This window comes from Canis lupus, chromosome 24, assembly GCF_003254725.2.
Source record: "Canis lupus dingo isolate Sandy chromosome 24, ASM325472v2, whole genome shotgun sequence".
NCBI lineage: Eukaryota > Metazoa > Chordata > Mammalia > Carnivora > Canidae > Canis > Canis lupus.
In genome coordinates this window covers 12,110,966-12,130,785 of record NC_064266.1, presented here as the reverse complement: position 1 = coordinate 12,130,785, position 19,820 = coordinate 12,110,966, and the positions used below count along the sequence as shown (strand labels likewise).

Below are 19,820 nucleotides of genomic sequence, written 5' to 3'. Positions count from 1 at the left end.
CTGAGCACAGTGGGATTGAATCGGCTGAGCTCAGTCACCTGCTTGCCCTTGGTCCAATTAGCTATTGTTAGAGAGTAAGGTCATGTGATACAAAACATGGCCACCTAAGCAGAAGGTTTGTGGAGAAGGAGTACAGTGGGTGAGTGCCTGTTGATACCTACATATTTATCTCAAATCTTTACTGTAAAAACATTTTTAATTTAGATTCTCCCCTAAACAGAACCTGAAACACAGACTTGGATTCAAGTAGTTTATTTGGGAGGTGATCCCAGGGAGCAGGAGGGAGGGGGTCTGAGAAAGAAAGGCCAACATGAGCATGTGTTGTCAATATCACCACTCTGGGTAATGGGGCTCAATTCCTTGTGACCTGTGAGAAGTTTACAGAATCACTCTCAGAATTGTGCACTCTAAAGAGGAGAGGCGGGCATTTCTGCACCACACCCCCCCCCCAGCTTTATTGATATAATTAACATAACATTGTGTTAATGTGTACAAGGGGATGATTTGCTATACATTTATATTGCAAAGTGATCACCACAATAAGGTTAGTTAACACATTGTGTGAGCGGGAATGTTACCAGAGAACACATTCCAAACTCAGATTCAGCTGCTCAGTGCTTAAAAATCAGTAGTCGCGAGACTAGCGAGGGTGGGAAAGGAGAGGTTGCTCTATTCAGGAAAGTGGCCACCTGGGAAGATGGTGGACTAATAACGTCCCAAAGATCCAGGGTTTTAGAAGCGGAAGCACAGGAAAAGGGAAGGGAGCTACGTGCAGGAAAAGCAGGTGCCCAGGTGCTTAGCCATATGTTGATGGGACCCTGAGACTTGCTGGCATCTGGGGCAACCGTGTTCGAATGTGGCCAGGTCTTATCTTCTGGGAAAGTTTGGTTCTTCACTCCTTGAGGCCAGTTTCCAGGAAAGAAGATCAGTTCTGCTATAGATCAAGGGATTTAGGTCTTGATGCAGGGTGTCCATAGCTTAAAGGAAGTTAACCCTTAAGACCAGTCAGAATGCTGGTTCTTACTATAACATTTAAGATTTACTTTTTTAGCAACTTTCAAGTATAAAATACAGAATTGTTAATTATAATCACCATGCTGAATATGAGATCCCCAGAACTTACTCATTTTAAAACTGGAAATTTGTACCCTTGCCCAAATGACCCTTGACCCCCATCCCCTGGCAACCACCAGTAACATTCTCCCTGTTACTAGAGTTTGGCTTTTTTCAGATTCCACATATAAATGAAATTATACAGTTTTTGTTTTCCTCTAATTTATTGCATTTAATGTAATGTTCTCAAGTTCCTTGCATGTTTTTTTTTTTTGTTCCTTGCATGTTATCACAAATGACAGCATTTCCCTTTTTATGACCGAATAATACTTCGTTGCATATATACCCCATTTCCTTTATCCATTCATCTGTCAGACATTTAGGTTATTTCCATATCTTGACTGTTGTCGGTAAATGCAAGACAGAAGCATTTATTCACTAGCTTGCATCCCCATGGATGGATGACTATCAAATCTTCCAGACAGGTGTTAATTCCCCTAGACTTCCAAGCTTACATGTATGGGGCTGAGCAAGCTCTCACTAGTGACCATGGTATTGGAAAAGCCCTGGACAGAAAGGAAAATCCAAAGTACATACCAGAGGCAAGATGCTGTCTGCTTGAAGTGAGTTAAAGCCAGCACAGAACTCTCTCCCTATCCATGGCTGAAGTAAGAAAGAGCTGCAGCGAAGAGACCGTGGATGGTTCTTCTACAGAGCAGTAAATATCCATTGTTGTCTGCATGTCCTTGTCTAATCTTTGCAACAGATCCCTCTTCACCTTTGACTGGGTCCTTGCTCAGGTCACCATGAAACTCATCACAGTTTCTGGGTACAAAACAAAACATTTTTCAGTCCCCCATGCTTCTACCTCCCTGTGATGTGTGATACTATTAACATGCAACTTAAAAACCCTTTGTTTTCTGTGAACCCACTTTCCTCTGCCTTTCTTACTCTCTGGCTTCTCTTTCTCGGTCTCCTTTGGTTTCCCTCCCTCTGCTCATCATTTAGGTGTTGGTATTTCCCTAAAGTACTATAAATTTGGTTTGCTTCTCATTCTACATAAACCCAACCTTGTCTGTAATAGCTTCAGGTACTGCCTCCATGTGGATGATGTTCCAAAGTATATGCCTGCTGCAGGCTCCTCTTCTGAGGCCCAAAACTGCTTTTCCCCTGCCTACTAAACACCTCCTTTCAGCTCACCCACAGGCACTGCAAACTCATGACCTACATTGAAATGCTTACCACCGCCCCCTTCCAAACTTTTCTGCCTTGGAACTGAAGCCAAGTACCACCCCCTCATTATATCAGTTGCCAAGCCTTGTCTGAACCACCTCCTAATATTTCCCTCCTCCACCCCCTTCTTTCCCATGGCCATATCTGGAGGAACATAGATTCAAGACCAGACACCCCAATTCCTGCCTGGGTCCACACCACTCCCGGGGTGGGCTTCATAAACCATCAATCTGATTATGTTATGCCTCTGTAATCCTTCAATGGTTACCTTTAAGATAAGAAGCAAACTCTTTCACAGGACATACAAAGTGATTCGTGATCCAGTGACTGCCAACAATTAAGACCTATCCATTACAGCTGCTTTCTAGCTTCTTAAGACCTTGCAGTGATCTGAAAAGGTTGTGCTTCTCCCACCCCAGCTTCAGTCTTCCAACCCACTCTGGCAAACACCTGCTCATCCTTAGGCCTTCATTCAGGCATACCAGAAGTCTTCAGCTTCCCTGATCACCCAGAGGTAGATTTAAGGCCTCCCTTCTCATTCGTGTCAGAGTACCCTGTTCCATCTTCGAGTATGATATGTACTATATTGCACTGCAAAAGTCTGCCTTTCTGTTTGTCTTTTCTACTATAAACTTGTATCAATTACTATTGCTGTATAACAAACTATCACACAAGCTCAGAGGCTTACAATAATAAATATTAATGTCTCACATTTCCACAGGTTCAACATATCTGAGCTGGGTGGTTCTCCTGGTCTCTACTGGGCTCACTCATCTATGGTCAGGTGGGGTGACATGGTTTTGGCTTTTTCTAGGATAGCTCTCTTTCATCTATCTTTCAGTCTTGAAAGCAGAAAGTTTGTCTCGTTTATCATGGTTCCTGGTGTTGAATTGTTGAATCAAAGAGCACAATGAGATAGTTCATTAATATTGTATATATTAAATAGAAAGTATGAGGTCCAGGCCAATGGTATCCTCTACTCTTCCCAAATCCTCCCACTTATCCAGACCTAAGACAGTAGGGAAAACTCTCACCTATCATCATAAGTATTATTTTCCTCTATTATATACTATTATTTTTTCACTATTCTAATGATTATAATGTAAGAGGTCTATGTTTCTCGCAATATCAGCAAACATTCAAATACCAGATGCTAACAATGATTGGTCTGCATTCTCTGGAGCTATTCGAAGGAAAGGCACTCCGGTGGTTTAAATTATATCTGCAGATTCTTTGACATTTCCTCCTACAGGTGAAGCCTAATTCTCTTCATCTTAAGTGTGGGCATAGTGACTCACTTCTAAGGAATAGAATAAGGTAGAAATGACAGTGTGTAACTTCTGAGACTAGGTAATCAAAAGCCTTGGGACTTCTTCCTTTCTTTCTCCTGGATCACTTGCTCCAAGAGAGCCCAGCTACTGTCTCATAAAGGCACTCAAGGAATCCTGTAGAGAGGTCTATGTGATAAGGAACTGAGGCCTCCAGCCAACTGGCATATGAATAAGCCTCCCAGAAAGCAGCTACTCCAGGCCCTTCTGAGGACTGTGGTAGCCTCAACCAATGTTTTAATTGCAATTTCACAAGAGACCCTGAGCCAGAATACACTACTGCTTTATCCTAATTCTCAGAAACATTGTGAGTTAACAAATGCTTGTGTTAAGCCTCTAAGTTTTTGGGATAGTTTGTTATACAACAATAAATAACTAACTCAGCCACTTCATGAATAAATTGTTAAAACCTGCCCCAGAGCACAGGTTTCATAGTTACATTATAGTGGCTTGTAAACAGCATAGAGAGGATTAAATAAAACTACCCTCCCCACCTCGGTGTTCCCCTACCTAATGTTTAAAAGAAAGACAAAATAATTATCTACCTTCCTTGGAGGCTAATAGAAAAAAAAACTGCCAGGTTTTAGGAGAGACTGCTAAATTTGACTGTGTTGTCCAAGAAGTCTGAGTTAGAAAGCAAATTCATAGATGAAGAATTAAAAAGACTAATATCATCCCCTTGACTGAAGCACCATCTCCAATTTTCAAAATCCACATTTAGTTGCCACCTCCTCAGATCAACTAGATTACTAGAACACCAATGTGACCCCCCAGCTTATTGAACTTGTCCCTTGCTTTATATCCCCTGGCTTGGCCCTGAGAAATAAAACACTGCAGGCCAGATCCTGTTCTAGCCTGAAGGCAATAATGAGGGAAATCATGCGACTCCTCAAAATAATGACAAAAGGGAGCAGTGTTTGAGGTTGTGAGTCATGGCTGCTTGGGAGCCAGGAGAGTGAGAACAGAGTGAGAAGAACATAAGAAGAGCCAAGCAGAAAATAAACATGAGCTCTGCAGACACAAAGCCAAAGGGAGCACCCCATCCTGAAGCCTCAGAGAGCTTCACAGCAGGCTGGCCTGGAGGGCTGGAGTGGCAGGTTCACAGGGGAGAAGCCTGCATGTGGCATCTCAGCCGGGGTAGCGACCTACCCATGTCCAGCAAGTTTCGCCCAGTGATGTGAGACCTTGAGTCTCCCCATGTAGCCACTGAACAGCAGCATCTACTCCTTCTTCATGCCAAGAAACAAATAACCAAGAAGCCACTTTACACTCAGACTTACCAGGTCCAGGGAATATAAAAATGAATAAGACCCCAGGGATTTAGGTTTTCACAAGGAGATTGACCTAGGAAGGTCATATAAAAAATAAGGCAAAAGCAATGAGAGAGGATTGTTCAAGGAACTGTGGGAGACAGAGTAGGGGTATCTACTCAGACCAGAGCCTGGAGGTGACGAGGTGAAAGATCTAGGAGGCTGCCTGGAGAGCAGCATGTGAGTTGCGGGATTGTGAAATATGTGTTGTGGCGCCCAGGTAACCTCAGAAACAGTAATACCATAATTGTACTAGTTTCCTAGGGCCACTACCACAGATTACCACAACTGGGTGGCTTAAAACAACAGTTTTATTCTTAGTGTTCAGGAGGTTAGAAGTCTGACATCAAGGTGCTGACAGAGCCATTTTCCCTGTGGAGATCCTAGGGGAGAATCTCTTCTTTCCTCTTCCGGCTTCTGGGGGCTGCCAGCATGCTTTGGTGTGGGCCACATCACTCCAGTCTCTGCCTCTGCCTTCATATCACCTTCTCCTCGATCAAATCTTCCTCTGCCTTTGTCTTATAAAGACACTCGTGATTATATTTAAGGCCCATTTGGATAGTCTAGAGTAATCTCTCCTTCTCAAGATTCTTAACAATCATATCTGCAAAGACTCTTTCTCCATAAAAAGTAGGATTAATAGTTTCGAGGGATTAGGAGCTAATATTTTTGGGATCCCACTACTCAGTGTACTACAACAACCTAAGACCTGGACATGTGAAGATCCTGGTGGACAGATGTTTCAGCATCCCTCAGGTTTCATGGGAGATGGGAGATGAGGTAGGCAGATAGGAGAGCATGAAGGATCCCACAGACCAGAACAGGAAGTTGGACTTTACTCTGAGGGCAATAGGGCACCCACTGAAGATGTTATGTGAGAGGGTAGTAGACAGATTGACTTTACTGGAGGCTCCAGGGCAGCCATATGATGTAAGGTAGAGGAGGGCTAGACTGAAGGCAGGCCATTATATCGTATGCCAGTTGAGTTACACGTGTGCAGCCTGGAGAGAGAGCACCTGAGTTCTCTCGATAGCCACTAGGCTAGGTTTCAGTATCAAATGACATCACTGTGGGCTTTGAGACAGAGAAGTTCAGGCCCTGACAGTTAATGCCCTTTCCTTACAAGTCCTTAGTGCCTAGAGAATATGGGCAATACATGCTTGTAAATAAAATAAGAAAAATGAATTTTTACAAAGATTATGGGAATCAATGTGGAAATGGGGGAAAGGCAGTTCAGTGAGCCACAGTAGAAGGACCCCTTGGCCTGCAAGGGCCTTCTGAACACACCAGTGCTGATGGGAGGTGCCTCCTCTGGGAGATGATGCCAAAGCACCCCAGGGCAACCCACTGTCAATGACTAATATTGGGGTACAAAGGCCAGCCCCCTAAGCTGAGAAGTTCTTGGTGACTTGGAGTCAGGTGAGGCTTCACATGAGACCACATTCTTGTTCTACTGCCCTGCTTTACCCATAGAGTCTTCCCCAAAATTTTCCCTAAATATATCACTTGAATAAGAAGCCTCATCTTAGGCTCTACTCCAGGGAACCCAACCTAACCCAATCTCCCTTTCTGACACTGCAGCTCTTAGGTCCGTCTTAGCTAAGAGGGCAGCAAACAGAGATTCAAACCAGTTGCTGATGAGTCTTGGGAGGAAGCTAATTTGGCACCCAACTAAAATGAGGGAAGAAAGTTTATCAACAGAATTGATATTTCATAAGTACATGCCCAAAATCGAATGGTCTGCACTGAGTGTTTTTTATACCCAGAACTGGTTTCTTTTTTTTTTTTTTTAAGTTTTTTTTTTATTTATTCATGAGAGACAGATAGAGAGGGAGAGGCAGAGACACAGGCAGAGGGAGAAGCAGGCTCCACACAGGGAGCCCAACGTGGGACTTGATCCCGGGTCCCCAGGATCACGCCCTGGGCTGAAGGCAGTGCTAAACCTCTAAGCCACCGGGGCTGCCCCAGAACTGGTTTCTAATTAAAGACTATTTCTTTCTCATTTATCTCACCCTTCACTGAAAATTTATGTTTTTGTGACACATATTTTGTTTTCACCAACTAATTTCTTAAATCTTCATGGATGAGACCTCACATATGGAGTTGTTTTTTGCCATAATGCCTGTCACCATAGCTGGCATTCAGTAGGGACTTAATACAAACTTAAAGTTCACATTCTCCTGAGTTTGCATGGGCTTTAATGCTTATGGAGAACTTTGCATAACCAAAGTGTGCTCCATCAACTGGTAGCATCAGCTTCATCTAAGAATTTATTAGAAATGTAGAATTTCAGCCACCAGCCCAGATCTGCTGAGTGAGAATCTCTAGGGTAGGGCCCAGAGATCTGTGTTTTAACAAGATCTCTGGGTAATTTTACAGGCATTAACATTTGAAGGCCACTAATGTATGTCATCTCATTAGACTTGTTGGAAGATGGATTCACTGGAGGGAGGATAGTTGACAGAAAGCCACAAAGAAGGGCAATATCAACAGGAACTGATAGAATATGTTCAAGTTTTATTTGATCTAATGCAGGATTCTAAAGAGTAAATTGCATATATGTAGGTGCCAGGTTAAAAATAAAGGACCCATTACATACATCATATGTACATTATGTACATATTATGTACATATTCATATGTACATGTATGTATTACATTACATACATGTACATATTCATATGTACATGTATGTATTGCATTACATACATGTACATATTCATATACAGTAGATTACAAATATGTTCCACCTATATATTACTGTGTCTGTGAACTTTTTAAAAAATATTTTATTTAAATTCAATTTTCCAACATATAGTATAACACCCAGTGCTCATCCCATCAAGTACTCTCCTTAGTGCCTATCACCCAGTTACCCCATCCTCCCACCCACCTCCCCTTCTGCAATCCTTTGTTTCCTAGAGTTAGGAGTCTCTCATGGTTTATCTTTCTCTCTAATTTTTCCCCACTTGGTTTCCCTCCTTTCCCTTATAATCCCTTTCACTATTTCTTATATTCCACATATGAGTGAAACCATATGATAATTATCTTTCTCCAATTGATTTCACTCAGCATAATACCTTCCAGTTCCAACCACATCAAAGCAAATAGTAGGTATTCGTCCTTTCTGATGGCTGAATAATATTCCATTGTGTGTGTGTGTGTGTGTGTGTGTGTGTGTGTGTATACACAGTCACCCAGGTTGCCCCATAGATGTGTCTTGTAAGAAGTTGTTGTGGCCAAGTTCAAGAAGGTTGTTGCCTGTATTCTCCTCCAGGATTTTTTTTTTCTCCTCCAGGATTTTTTTTTAATAAATTTATTTTTTATTGGTGTTCAATTTACCAACATACAGAATAACACCCAGTGCTCATCCCGTCAAGTGCCCCCCTCAGAGCCCGTCATCCATTCACCCCCAGCCCCGCCCTCCTCCCCTTCCACCACCCCTAGTTCGTTTCCCAGAGTTATCTTCTCCAGGATTTTGATGGATTCTTATCTCACATTTAAATCTTTCAACCAGGCAGCCCCAGTGGCTCAGTGGTTTAGTTCTGCCTTTAGCCCAGGGTGTGATCCTAAAGACCTGGGATCAAGTCCCACTTCGGGCTCCCTGCATGGAGCCTGCTTCTCCCTCTGCCTGTGTCTCTGCCTCTCTCTCTGTGTGTCTCTCATGAATAAATAAATAAAATCTTAAAAAAAAATAAATCTTTCAACCATTTTGAGTTTATCTCTGAGTATGGTGTAAGAGAACGGTCTAGTTTCATTCTTCTGCATGTGGCTGTCCAATTTTCCAAACACCATTTATTGAAAAGACTGTCTTTTTTCCAGTGGATATTCTTTCCTGCTTTGTTGAAGATGAGTTGACCATAAAGTTGAGGGTCCATTTCTGGGTTCTCTATTCTATTTATCTATGTGTCTGTTTTTCTACCAGTACCATACTGTCTTGATGATCACAGCTTTGTAATACAGCTTGAAGTCCGTCATAGTGATGCCCCCCAGCTTTGGTTTTCTTTTTCAACATTCCTCTGGCTATTTGGGGTTATGTCTGTGAACTTAAAGGACTCACTAACATATACACAGAAATACTCATATATATATATATATATATATATATATATATATATATATATATATATATATAAGTTTCCCATAGGAAACAAATATGTGTATATATATTTTATATATGTGTATACATATATATATGCAGGCCCAGATGTGTGTACAGGAAGGAGTCCTCCAATTTTAATCTCTCATACACATACACAGAGCACTGACTATAGGTGAGGTGCTGGAAATATCAATGAAAAATAAGAAAATAAGATCTTGTCTATGAGAAATTTATATTCTAACTAGTAAGGCAGCCAAAAAAAAGGCAAATAAATAAATAAGATAATTACAGATTGTGATTAAGGTTATAAAAGAAACTACCTAGATGCTCTCATTGCAAATTGGAAGAGGCCTATAAGATAGAGGACAGAGAGGAGCTCCAGGAGGAGGTGAAATTGAAGCAGAAACTGACAGAGGACATAAAGCTGGTGATTAGCATTGCTAGGGATAGGGCATTCCAGACAGAGTGAACAACAGGGACAAAGGCTCTAAGGTGGGGAGTAGGTTTGGCTTATTTGAGGATGCAAAAGAGCAGACCAGAGGAATAGGAGAGTAGGAAGGGTTTTATAAGTTCCACTGAGGATGCCAAATATGCAAACCTTCAGAACTGTGTCCACATATTGGATTTTATCCTAAGAGCAAGGAGAACCCATCAAAAGGTTTATCTGGGAGACTAACACCATCTGATTTACGTTTTTTAAAAGATCCCTTGGCTGCTGAATGGGAATAGGCTTGCAGGGAAATGTAAGGGAAAGCAGGGGCTCCATCTAGTAGGACATTACAAAATCCAGGTGAAATATGGTATAGGTGTACACCAACTAGGGCAGCGACAGTGGAGGTGGAGAGAGATGAGCAGACTTGGAAGATTACACTGGAGGTAAAACCAGAATTCAACAGTGGATTGAAAGGTAGAGGATTATCACAGGAATTAGTTGGCTGTTGGTTGATCCAGACTGTCTTTACCTGCGACAAATGGAACAACTCAGCTTTCCTCCATATGTCTCTTATTTTCCAGTAGGATAGCCTGGGCATACACTGTTGGAGACAGCCGAGACACAAACTACAATGGACTTGAGTAAACTTTTTCTCAAGCCTCTGCTTGAGTCACATCTGCTAATATGCCACTGGCTAAAGCAAATCACATGGATGAAATCAGAATCAAAAGTCAGGGAAATAGGCTCAGCCTCTTAATGGGGGAAGCTATAAGGCCACGTGGCAAAGGGCATGGATACAGGAGAGGCTAAAGAATGGGAAGACCTGGCTTTTTAAAGGACTGGCAGCTCTCCATTGCCAGCCAAGGACAGGAGACAACAGAAGTTAACACAGTTGTGAAATGTTGGAAATAAGAAGTGCCTATCACTGCGTGTGAAATCAGTGAGTTTAGGAAGCCAAGAATTAACGTGATAAATAAATGCTAGGCTGCAAAATACCCTAGGGCCTCCATGTATGCCAAACTGAGGGATTCTCTGCTCTCTGACCAGTTCTGTTTAATCAAAGCAAAGCAGACATTGTAGGACAGCATGAGATAGGCTGACAGACTATTTAATTCTCCCTTTAGTTGAATTGTAAATTCTTCTCAGGGATTAGTGACCCAGTACCTTCCCTAGGTGGGATTCTCCTGGACCCCCTGAGATGGTATGTTGCCAATCCCCCTCCCCCTCCCGGGAGACCATAGTAATTTCCCTAGAGAAAGCAGAATTTCTACTACTGTCTCCAGGAAAACCATTTCAGCAGTCAGGTGAGGGTGATGATGAAAGTTGTGATGGTGGTGGTGATGGTGATGGTGTATTTTCCCTCTGTTTTTGTTTTTCTGTTGTTTCTTTTTCCTTTTTTTTTTTTTTTTTTTTTTTTTACTCAGGATATAAATTGTGGACCCTTGATGACATCAATTGTAATTTTTAACTGTATTGGGACAAGAAGGGATAAGCATCTCCCTAATTTCTAGAAACACAAACAGCAAGGAAACAGGATGTTTAAACAAATAAGAACCTTTAACAGAAGGTCTGCAGATGTTGCCTGCTTCTCCTCATCACTGTATATCTACGGCCTGTCTCTGGGAAGGGGCAGGAAGCCTTAGGGCGCCTTACTCAAGAACAGTAGATAAAAGTCACGGTCTGGCAACCCCATCTGCTTTCTTGAAGAAGGAAATATTATAAAATAGTAATGTCAGGGCTCCAGGCAAGGCAGTTTCCCAAGGGTCTCTGAGTTAACTCAACCAACATGTCCTCTTACATGTAAACTTGGAATCATGATGGGGGTGAGGCAGACAGCTGAGCACACAGACTATGTTGGCACGCCATGCAAATGAAAAGGTACCATCTGTGCTGCTGCTGAAAAATGATGAGGCATAGATGTGACTTTTTTAATGTTCCATCTGGGTATAATTGAATTGCCTCTTTAAAATAAAAAATATCCATATTTGATATACATCCTTTCTTGTAATGGTCTCCATCTATCTTTTGTTATTTCTGTAGGATTTATTTCATGAGAAGTATGACATGAAATACAAAAAGCGAAGAACAAAGGTCTTTGGGAGATGACGGTAGCATGTTTTATTTCTTTGGCTGACTTGTCCTTCATTTTCTTGTCATTTCAAAAACACTTTCCATATGCAAAATATCTTCTCACCCCCTGAAAAAAAAGAATGCCCTGACTAGATAACTGGATAGTTGAGCAGAAGGTGATTATCAGTCTATTATCTACACACAGAAGGAAAACAGGACATGAAGTTGCCGGAATACACAGTTGCCCACATTTCTAAAGCTGCAATTAATTTTCTTTCCCAAAAATCATGTCGGTTCTAAACATTCTGAGAATAATAAGGATAATTAGAAGCACAACTTGAATTCAGAGTGACTTGCTTCTGAAGCATTAACAGCGTAAGAAGGAAACAAAAGTATTTGGAGGAAACTCTAACATGCCTCTCTCCAGGTACAATTATAGATTTGAAATTTGTTGTTACCTTTCCATGGCAACCTTCGTACTTAATTTCCCAAATGTTGAACTTTTGTCATCCTGCTCCTTTGGGGGAACCCTTCAACTCCCGAATTCTTGTCGTGTTCTTGCTTTTAATACTTAACATTCCTCCAAGCACACGCTGTGAGCTCACTTCCCCAAACTGAGAACAATAAGACCAAGAAGAATTTGGTTATGCTCTCAGCAAAAGCACTTAAATGTGTTCTTTCTGTAAGATGGAAACCAACAACTGAACATAGCTTCAAAGGGTCCATGCCAACTTTGTTTGGCCTCTTGTTCTATTCAGTTCCATTCTAATAAATACTTGTTAAATATCTACTGTGTGCTAGGAGCATCAGGAAATACAAAGATTGGAATAAGCCACATCATCTGATCTCAAGAAGCTTACAATGTAGAGAAAGAATGAGATCCAAATAACTAGAAAGCGATTTTCAGTGTGTGATCCCCAGAGAAGCAGCATCAGCAGCACACAGGGCTTTCTTAGAAATGTAGATCTCAGACCCCTCCCCGGACTTTCTGAATCCAATCTCTTGGAGTCGGCAGTCTGTATTTTCACAGTTCTTCCAGATAATTAAGATGCTCCCTAAGATTTGAGCATTGCTGCTGTAAAGCAATTGAGCACACACACCATGGGAGAGATACAAAGTGCTTTGAGTAAAGGGAAGATCACATCTATTTTGGAAGGAGGACTTCTAGGACTGATAGTTTTGCCATGAAGCTTTGAAAGTTAGCTGAAATACTGAAATGTAGGCGGTAGAGTAATAAGTGGACACTCTGGATGAGTGAAATGTGAGCCAAGCAACAGAATTAAGAAAGCAGAAGGCAAATCAAAGAGTCTAGATTGATGGCCATGGAAGGAGATGGAGATGAGGATCAGAAGTATATGTTGGGGTCTCAAGCACCAAGCTGTAGAGCAGGTTGTTTGACTCCGTGGACAATGACAAGCCTAAAGTTTTTAATCAGAGGAATAATGAAATTAGAGCAGTGCTTTTGGAAGACTGGTCTCAGGGTTTCAATAGGATAACCTGAAGTAGGAAGATATACAGGAAGTGGAGAACCAACTGAGTTGACAACTGCAAATAGTTTGGGTAGGTAATAATGAAAGTTTCAACTAGGGAATTTACAGGGGAAATATGAGGGAATTAATGGGAGAAAATTTGAAGGACTAGATCAATAGCATTCTGCAATTGACTCAATATTTGGAGCAAGAAAATGGAATCAAAACCTTGATTAATAAAAGAATAGTCATGTCATAAACCAAAGAATAAGACAACCAGAGGAGGAGCTGGTTTTGGAAGGGATTTGTTTTGATCATAGGTGACATCCTGTGATATGATGCACCATGAAGGTAGAAATGTAAACACAGAGTTTATAATAATATCTATAATATTCGGCTACATAGGCTATGCCTGGGTAGGTACATGAGATAGGCACATGACTCATATCATTTAAAGCTTATACTAACTTTATGAGAAGGCATTTTTTTGTTGTTTTTAATTTATTTGACAAAGAGCAGAGGAAGAGGGAGAAGCAGGCTCCTCACTGAACAGGGAGCCTGATATGGGGCTTAATCCCAGGATCCAGAGATCATGACCTGAGCTGAAGGCAAGTGCTTAACCAGCTGAGCCACCCAGGAGCCCCAAGAAGGCATTGTTATATCCATGTTTATTATTTAACTTAGATTATGTTGCATATAATAGAAAATTCAAAATAGCAATGGCTTAAATACACAGGGTTTCTTCTAGCATATAGAAGAAATCAGGAGGTAGGCAGGGCAGGATAGCTATGCTGGTTTCAGCAGTCATCAGGGGGCCAAGCTCCTTCTAATGTCCTGTTTCAGCATCCTCCCCTGGGGAATTCCATCCTCCAGGTACTTCATCAGTCAAGATGGCTGCTGAAGTGCCAGCCATCAAGGTGGTGATGGCCAAAATTATAGGACTGGAGGCTTACTGAGAGAGTAAACATAAAGAATAGGAGACTGGAAGAACCTTGGAGAAAGACTACAAGGAAGGACTAGGAGGAGGCATGGGTAAGAGGGAAGAAGAAAAGGAAGGAAGGAAGGAAGGAAGGAAGGAAGGAAGGAAGGAAGGAAGGAAGGAAGGAAGGAAGGAAGGAAGGAAGGAAGGACAATGTCAAACAGAAGGCAAGGAACCCCAAGGCTAAGATTGGAAGGAGAGGTGGGTAGGTAGTGTCCGATGGTGCAAACCATGAGGACTGCATCATGCTCATTGGATGGGAGAAAATGAGGGTCCTGGGTGATCTTCAAAAGAATAGCATCATTCAAGAATTTATGGCAGCAGTTCTTAGAGTTAAGGAAATAATAAGTGGTGAAGTAGTGGAGCAGTAGTAACTTCTCTCCCATGAAGTTTGCTGATACATGGAGAGAAACAGTGGTAGTGACAGAAATCAAGCAGTGTTGAGGTCATGCTTCATAGATTAGAAGGCCTGAACACAATTTCCCTTTATGATGTCAGGTCTCCTAGAGACCAGATTTAAATCGTTTGAATGTGTGGGCAGAGACAACAAAGAGCTTCTGCCATGATCAGCAGCCCCAATCCAATTCCTCCCAGCAAAAACGAAGCAAGTGTTGGCTGATACTGTATCACAATAAAAGGCTGATGCTACATTTTCTAAAGGCCGTCTGATAAGCTTAATTAATTCATTTTTGTTTTTCCCTCCAAAGGTTGGATAGAAACTCCTCTAACTCTGGCTTGTGTTCTTAGAGAAAAATTAAATTGCAAAAGTGAGGACGTTTCATTAGGCTGTACTCCCTCAAGGTCAGCAAAAGCTCTCTGGGTGCTTTGCAAGGCTCCAGAATCTAGAATGACAGAGCTGCAGCTCCATTTCAGCAAAAATAAATATCAGATTACAACACATTGTTTATGCAGCTGACTGAGGATTTGGTGTGGTGGCTATTTCCTTCTGCAATTGCAAATAAAGAGAGCACAGTGTTTGTATCCTTTCTTTACGAAGCCATTTTCTCCCCTAAAGAGGTGCATTCCCAGAGGATTCTTCCCCCCTCAACAAATGTCTGGTGCTTCTGCAGTGTTCATCCTGCATGACTTGCCTTGAAGACTGTTAAACATAAAGGCAGATACTTGGATCAGTTCTCTTGATACCTTTCACTCCTTTCTTCCTATCTTTCCACCCCACCCTCATCTCCCTCCCTGGAAAAACCCTCTTGCTGTAAAATAATGAAAGAATGGCAGAGATAAACCACAGCATGCCTTTGCAATTCTAATTTTCTAACCTGAAACTAGTGAGCCATAAAACTCTGGAAGCTAAAAGCTGCCTGAGGCAAATCCAAATCTGGCTTTAAAATAGCAACACATCTTTTACCATTTTAGCTATTTTGAGGTAGATTTTCATGCATGGGCATACTTGTTGAAATTAAATGTGTTTCATTTGTGTCTTTTTTTTTTTTCTTTTCCTTCTGGAGAGATAGCAGGCTTGAGAGGCACTTGCTTTCTGCATCTTAAATTGAAGACTAAATTTGAGTGCCCAGAGTAGGTATTAAATTACCTATCTGTGAGTTTTCTATCTAAATTGGGTAACCCTGGTACTACTTTGAAACTTGGGTGCATTTAGGAAATAGGAGTTGTCCTACTTGACCTTGCCTTTTAGTATTCCTGTGTTGTCACAGCTGCTGGTTTGGATCCCTCAGAAACCCTAACATGAAGTTTTGAGGGAAAGTAGTTCTTTTGGTAATTGATTACAGGAAACACTGGTATGTAACCAAACCAACATGAGTTTGCCCCTGGTGAGTCAAGGAAACTGTACCAGGTGAGTCGCACAAAGAAAACTTTATTTGCAGCAAATAAGGAGATAGGGAAAATGGCTTCCAACGCCATGACTCCCCAAGAGAGTAAATGGGTTCCTTTTGTTTAGGGGTAGATCAATGTTCAGATAGGGAAGTGTGAATGTACAGGTGCGCATAAGATAGAGCAAGCGCCTTAAGGAAATATCCTATAGTAAATTTATGTTACGTAAATGAGGCTGGGGTTCCTCTTTGGGTGGAGATTTTAGTATTACAATGAGATAAAGGCAACTACCATATTCCAGGGGAGTCACGCCAAGGTCCCTCTGTGGAGGTGTGAGTCATTCAATTCAAATGTGTCGGTGGGAGGTCTTGTTAGGGCTGTTGTCACACCTGAGGGGTAATTTCAGGCTTCATTCCTCTGAGTTAAAAGGTAAGTCAGAAAGAGGAGGTTAAGGAAAAATGTAAGGCAAAGATTAGTGAGTATAAGCAGGTGGGCAGTAAAGATCAGGTCTTAGGGTCTAGCTGGTGACAGTAAGAGGATGAGGAAGTGAGCAGAGGAGAGATAACAGTCCATAATAGGTGTTTTAATGAGAAGTTACAAAAGTGGGCAACTGATGCTTGATCCTGCTGAGGACTCTGGGAAAACCTGCAGAACATGCACAGTCATGTGTTACCTGAGGGCTGTGAAAGCTTGGGTATTTATCAACCAACTACCATCTGTCATTGCTTGACAATCCTGACGAGAGATGTCAGTTCTTTACAACTTACTCTATAGATTCAATGCAATTCCCAATAAAAATCCCAGCAATTATTTTGTTGATATCAACAAACCGATCCCTTTTTTTTTTTTTAAGACTGTATTTATTTATTCATTAGAAACACAAACAGAGGCAGAGACACAGAGGGAGAAGCAGGCTCCATGCAGGGAGCTGGATGTGGGACCCTATCCGGGGACTCCAGGATCAGGCCCTGGACCAAAGGCTAAACTGCTGAGCACCCAGGGATCCCCAACAAACTGATTCTAATATGTATATCGAAAAGCAAAAGACCTAGGACAACTTACATAATACTAAAAAAGAACAGAGTTGAAGGACTTATACTACGCAATGTCAAGATTTATTATAAATCTGCAATAATCAAAACAGCATAGAATTGGTGGGGGGGAGAGCGTGGAACAGAATAGAGAGCCTAGAAATAGACTCCCACAAATATAGTTTATTTATCTTTGACAAAGACTCAAAGGCAATTCAGTGGAGAAAAGACAGTTTTTTTTTTTTTTTCAAAAAATGGTGCTGGATCCTGAATATATAGCTTATGCTTTTCACAAAAATTAACCTAAAATGAATCATAGACCTAAAGGTAAAGTGCAAAGCAATAAATGTTGTAAAAGAAACTATAGGAGAAAATCTATATAACCTTGGATTTAGAGATGAGTTTTTAGATGCAATACCAAAAGCACAGTCTATAAAATGAAAACTTGATATGTTGGATTTTATTAAAATTTCAAACTTCTCCCTTGAAAAAGACAATTAAAAAGATGAAAGAATGGGAGGAACTAATTGCAAAACATGTATCTGATAAAGGACTTGTATGCAAAATAGACAAAGAATTCTTAAAATTCAGTAATAAGAAAATCGATCTAAAAACTATAAAGATTGTCAAATGAGATAAAAACAGCAGGTAGAATGTGATTTTTTGTAAATAATAACCACAGTAAATGAGTAAATAAATAATTTCTCCATAGTCAAATCTTTTATTCTCCTTTTTTTGAAAGGGAGTTGTTAACTATAAACATTTCCCTTCTCAGCTCTTAGTCTGTTTAACTGAACAAAAGGGATTATACTGTGGGAGAAAGAATTGCAGGAGAGCCTGACGAGCTTCATGGAAGTGGGGCACAGGAGATGGAGGCCGTGGGCCTGATGCCTCACAGTACCCTTAGACAGCAGTGAGGCCTGAGAGGGCACCTCAGACAGCTACTTAGCCTCCAAGTCAGGACAAGACTCAGTGCTCCTCTGGGATCTGAAGTAGTGGAGTCCCTTACCTCCTGAACTGCTGGACATTAGACCATGATAAAGGCATCACCCTATTTTGCTAGCAGTGCATAAGCCTCCCATTTCTCTTTTTGACCTCAAGAAAGATCAGAAGCCCCAGGACTTCTAAGGATCTTCTGACAACCTGGTAGAATGAAATTCAGAGACAGATTTAATTTGATATGAAGAAAATGTAGAAGTGTGACATTCCTTAAAAAACTGAGTTTCTGTGTAGGAAGTCATACACGTTTTTGATATGTATAAATGAAAAAAAAACTATAAGAGTAAAATGCCAAAATAATAATAGATGATAAATTCTGAGAAATGGGATTTTAAGTGATTCTTCTTTTCATTTACTTGTGCTCTTTCACTTCCATGCAATGAGAATGTATTACCTGTGGGAAAATTGAGAAGGAGAGGCTAGGTGGTCCAGTATATTGGACCTGGGTTTTAGACTCACATCAACCTGGATTTGAATTACTAGCACTTCTACTTATCTGCTGGGTGAATTTGAGAAAGTGATTTGCATCTTTAAGGCTGATGTTTTCATCTATAAATGCCAATGATGTCAACTTTGTAGAGTTATCATAGAAATTGTAATTAGTCTACATAAAGAGTGCAGAGTAGGGGTGCCTAAGTGGCTGAGTGGGATGGGCATCTGCTTTCAGCTCAGGTCATGATCCTGAGATCCTGGGATCAAGCCCTGCATCGAGCTCCCTGCTCACTCAGGAGCCCCTTCTCCCTCTCCCTCTCCCTCCTCTACTTGTGCTCCCTCTCTTGCTCACTCTGTCTCTCAAATAAATAAATAAAATATTTTTTAAAATGCAGAGTAGTTTGCCATGTAATTGCATACATATATACTTATGATAATTGTACACTTTATATTTATTTATTATAATCTTTTTGATGCAAAAAAGGTGCTTTTGTTGTTTTAAAAAGGTGGTTTTATTAAAGTACAAGACTAGGACGCATAGGCAGAAAGAATTGCTGATAACTGTACACTTTAGACTGGTGAACTTCACAGTATGTAAATATCAATAACATTGTGAAAAAACACACAAAAAATACTTGTGATGCTTTTGTACGAATATTTAGATTAACTATGGAAATAGCTAACCTAGCTACCCTGATGAATATTTATAAAGTTAGCATATATCCATCATTTATATTTTTAAATTAAACACAAAAATGAAGCTTTGCTTTCTTCAGGTTTTCTAACAACTCTTTCTTCTAAGAATGACTTAAATCCATACTACATGCTATCAGTTACAAATGCTGGCTGCATTCCTTATGGATTATTCAGAGATCACTTAATCTCTGAACACCTGACAGTTTTCTGCTACTAAAATGAAAAGAATGGCCCTTGTTATAAGATAAATGATATCGGGGCAGCCAGGGTGACTCAGCGGTTTAGCACTGCCTTCAGCCCAGGGCCTGATCCTGGGACCTGGGATCGAGTCCCACATTGGGCTCCCTGCATGGAGCCTGCTTCTCCCTCTGCCTGTGTGTCTCTGCCTCTGTCTCTGTATCTCACGAATAAATAAAAATAAAATCTTAAAAAAAAAAAAAAGATAAATGATATCCCCCCCCCGAATTTATATGTTGAAAGCTTAACCCCCAGGACCTCAGAATGTCATTATATTTAGAGATAAGATCTTTAAAGAGATAAATAAGTTAAAATGAGGTCACTATCATGGGCCCTAATCCAATGTGACTAGTGTCCTTATTTTAAAAAAAAAGAGAGAGAGAGTAGGATGTAAACATACACAAAGGGAAGACCATGTGAGACACAGGGAGAAGATGGCCATCTGCAAGTCAAAGAGAATCTTTAGAAGAAACCAACCCTGCTGACACTTTAATCTTGGACTTCCAGCCTCCAGAATTGTGAGAAAATAAATTACTATTGTTTAAGCCATCCAATTTAGAGTACTCTGTTATATGGGCCCTAGCAAACTAATATAGTCTTTTTGCCTGTCTGAATTTGGGGTGTCAGAAGGAAAGTGAATAACATTTAGGAAAAGCTTAGAAAT

General features: G+C 40.9%; 2 long non-coding RNA genes across 4 annotated transcripts in view; both read right to left on the bottom strand.

Annotated features, from left to right (window-relative positions):
• Positions 1 to 277: 277 nt before the first annotated feature.
• LOC125753472 (uncharacterized) lies at positions 278 to 2,432 on the bottom strand. Of its 2 annotated transcripts, none has more exons than XR_007405402.1 (3): positions 2,124 to 2,432; positions 1,651 to 1,878; positions 278 to 934 (listed from the first exon to the last, which is right to left on the bottom strand). It is a non-coding gene; the product is annotated as an uncharacterized LOC125753472 (long non-coding RNA). The 2 variants fall into 2 exon arrangements; XR_007405403.1 differs by having other exon boundaries at positions 2,005 to 2,129.
• A 9,006-nt stretch (positions 2,433 to 11,438) lies between these two features.
• The window catches only part of LOC125753471 (uncharacterized), a 60,310-nt gene continuing 51,928 nt past the window's right edge, over positions 11,439 to 19,820 (bottom strand). The window contains exons 1-3 of one of the 2 annotated variants that reach the window (XR_007405401.1): positions 14,207 to 14,418; positions 11,987 to 12,142; positions 11,440 to 11,655 (exon numbers count right to left, since the gene is read on the bottom strand). This is a non-coding gene — a long non-coding RNA (uncharacterized LOC125753471). Of the gene's footprint in view, positions 11,656 to 11,986; positions 12,143 to 14,206; positions 14,419 to 19,820 lie in introns of those variants that run through there. The other variant, XR_007405400.1, reaches the window with a different exon arrangement.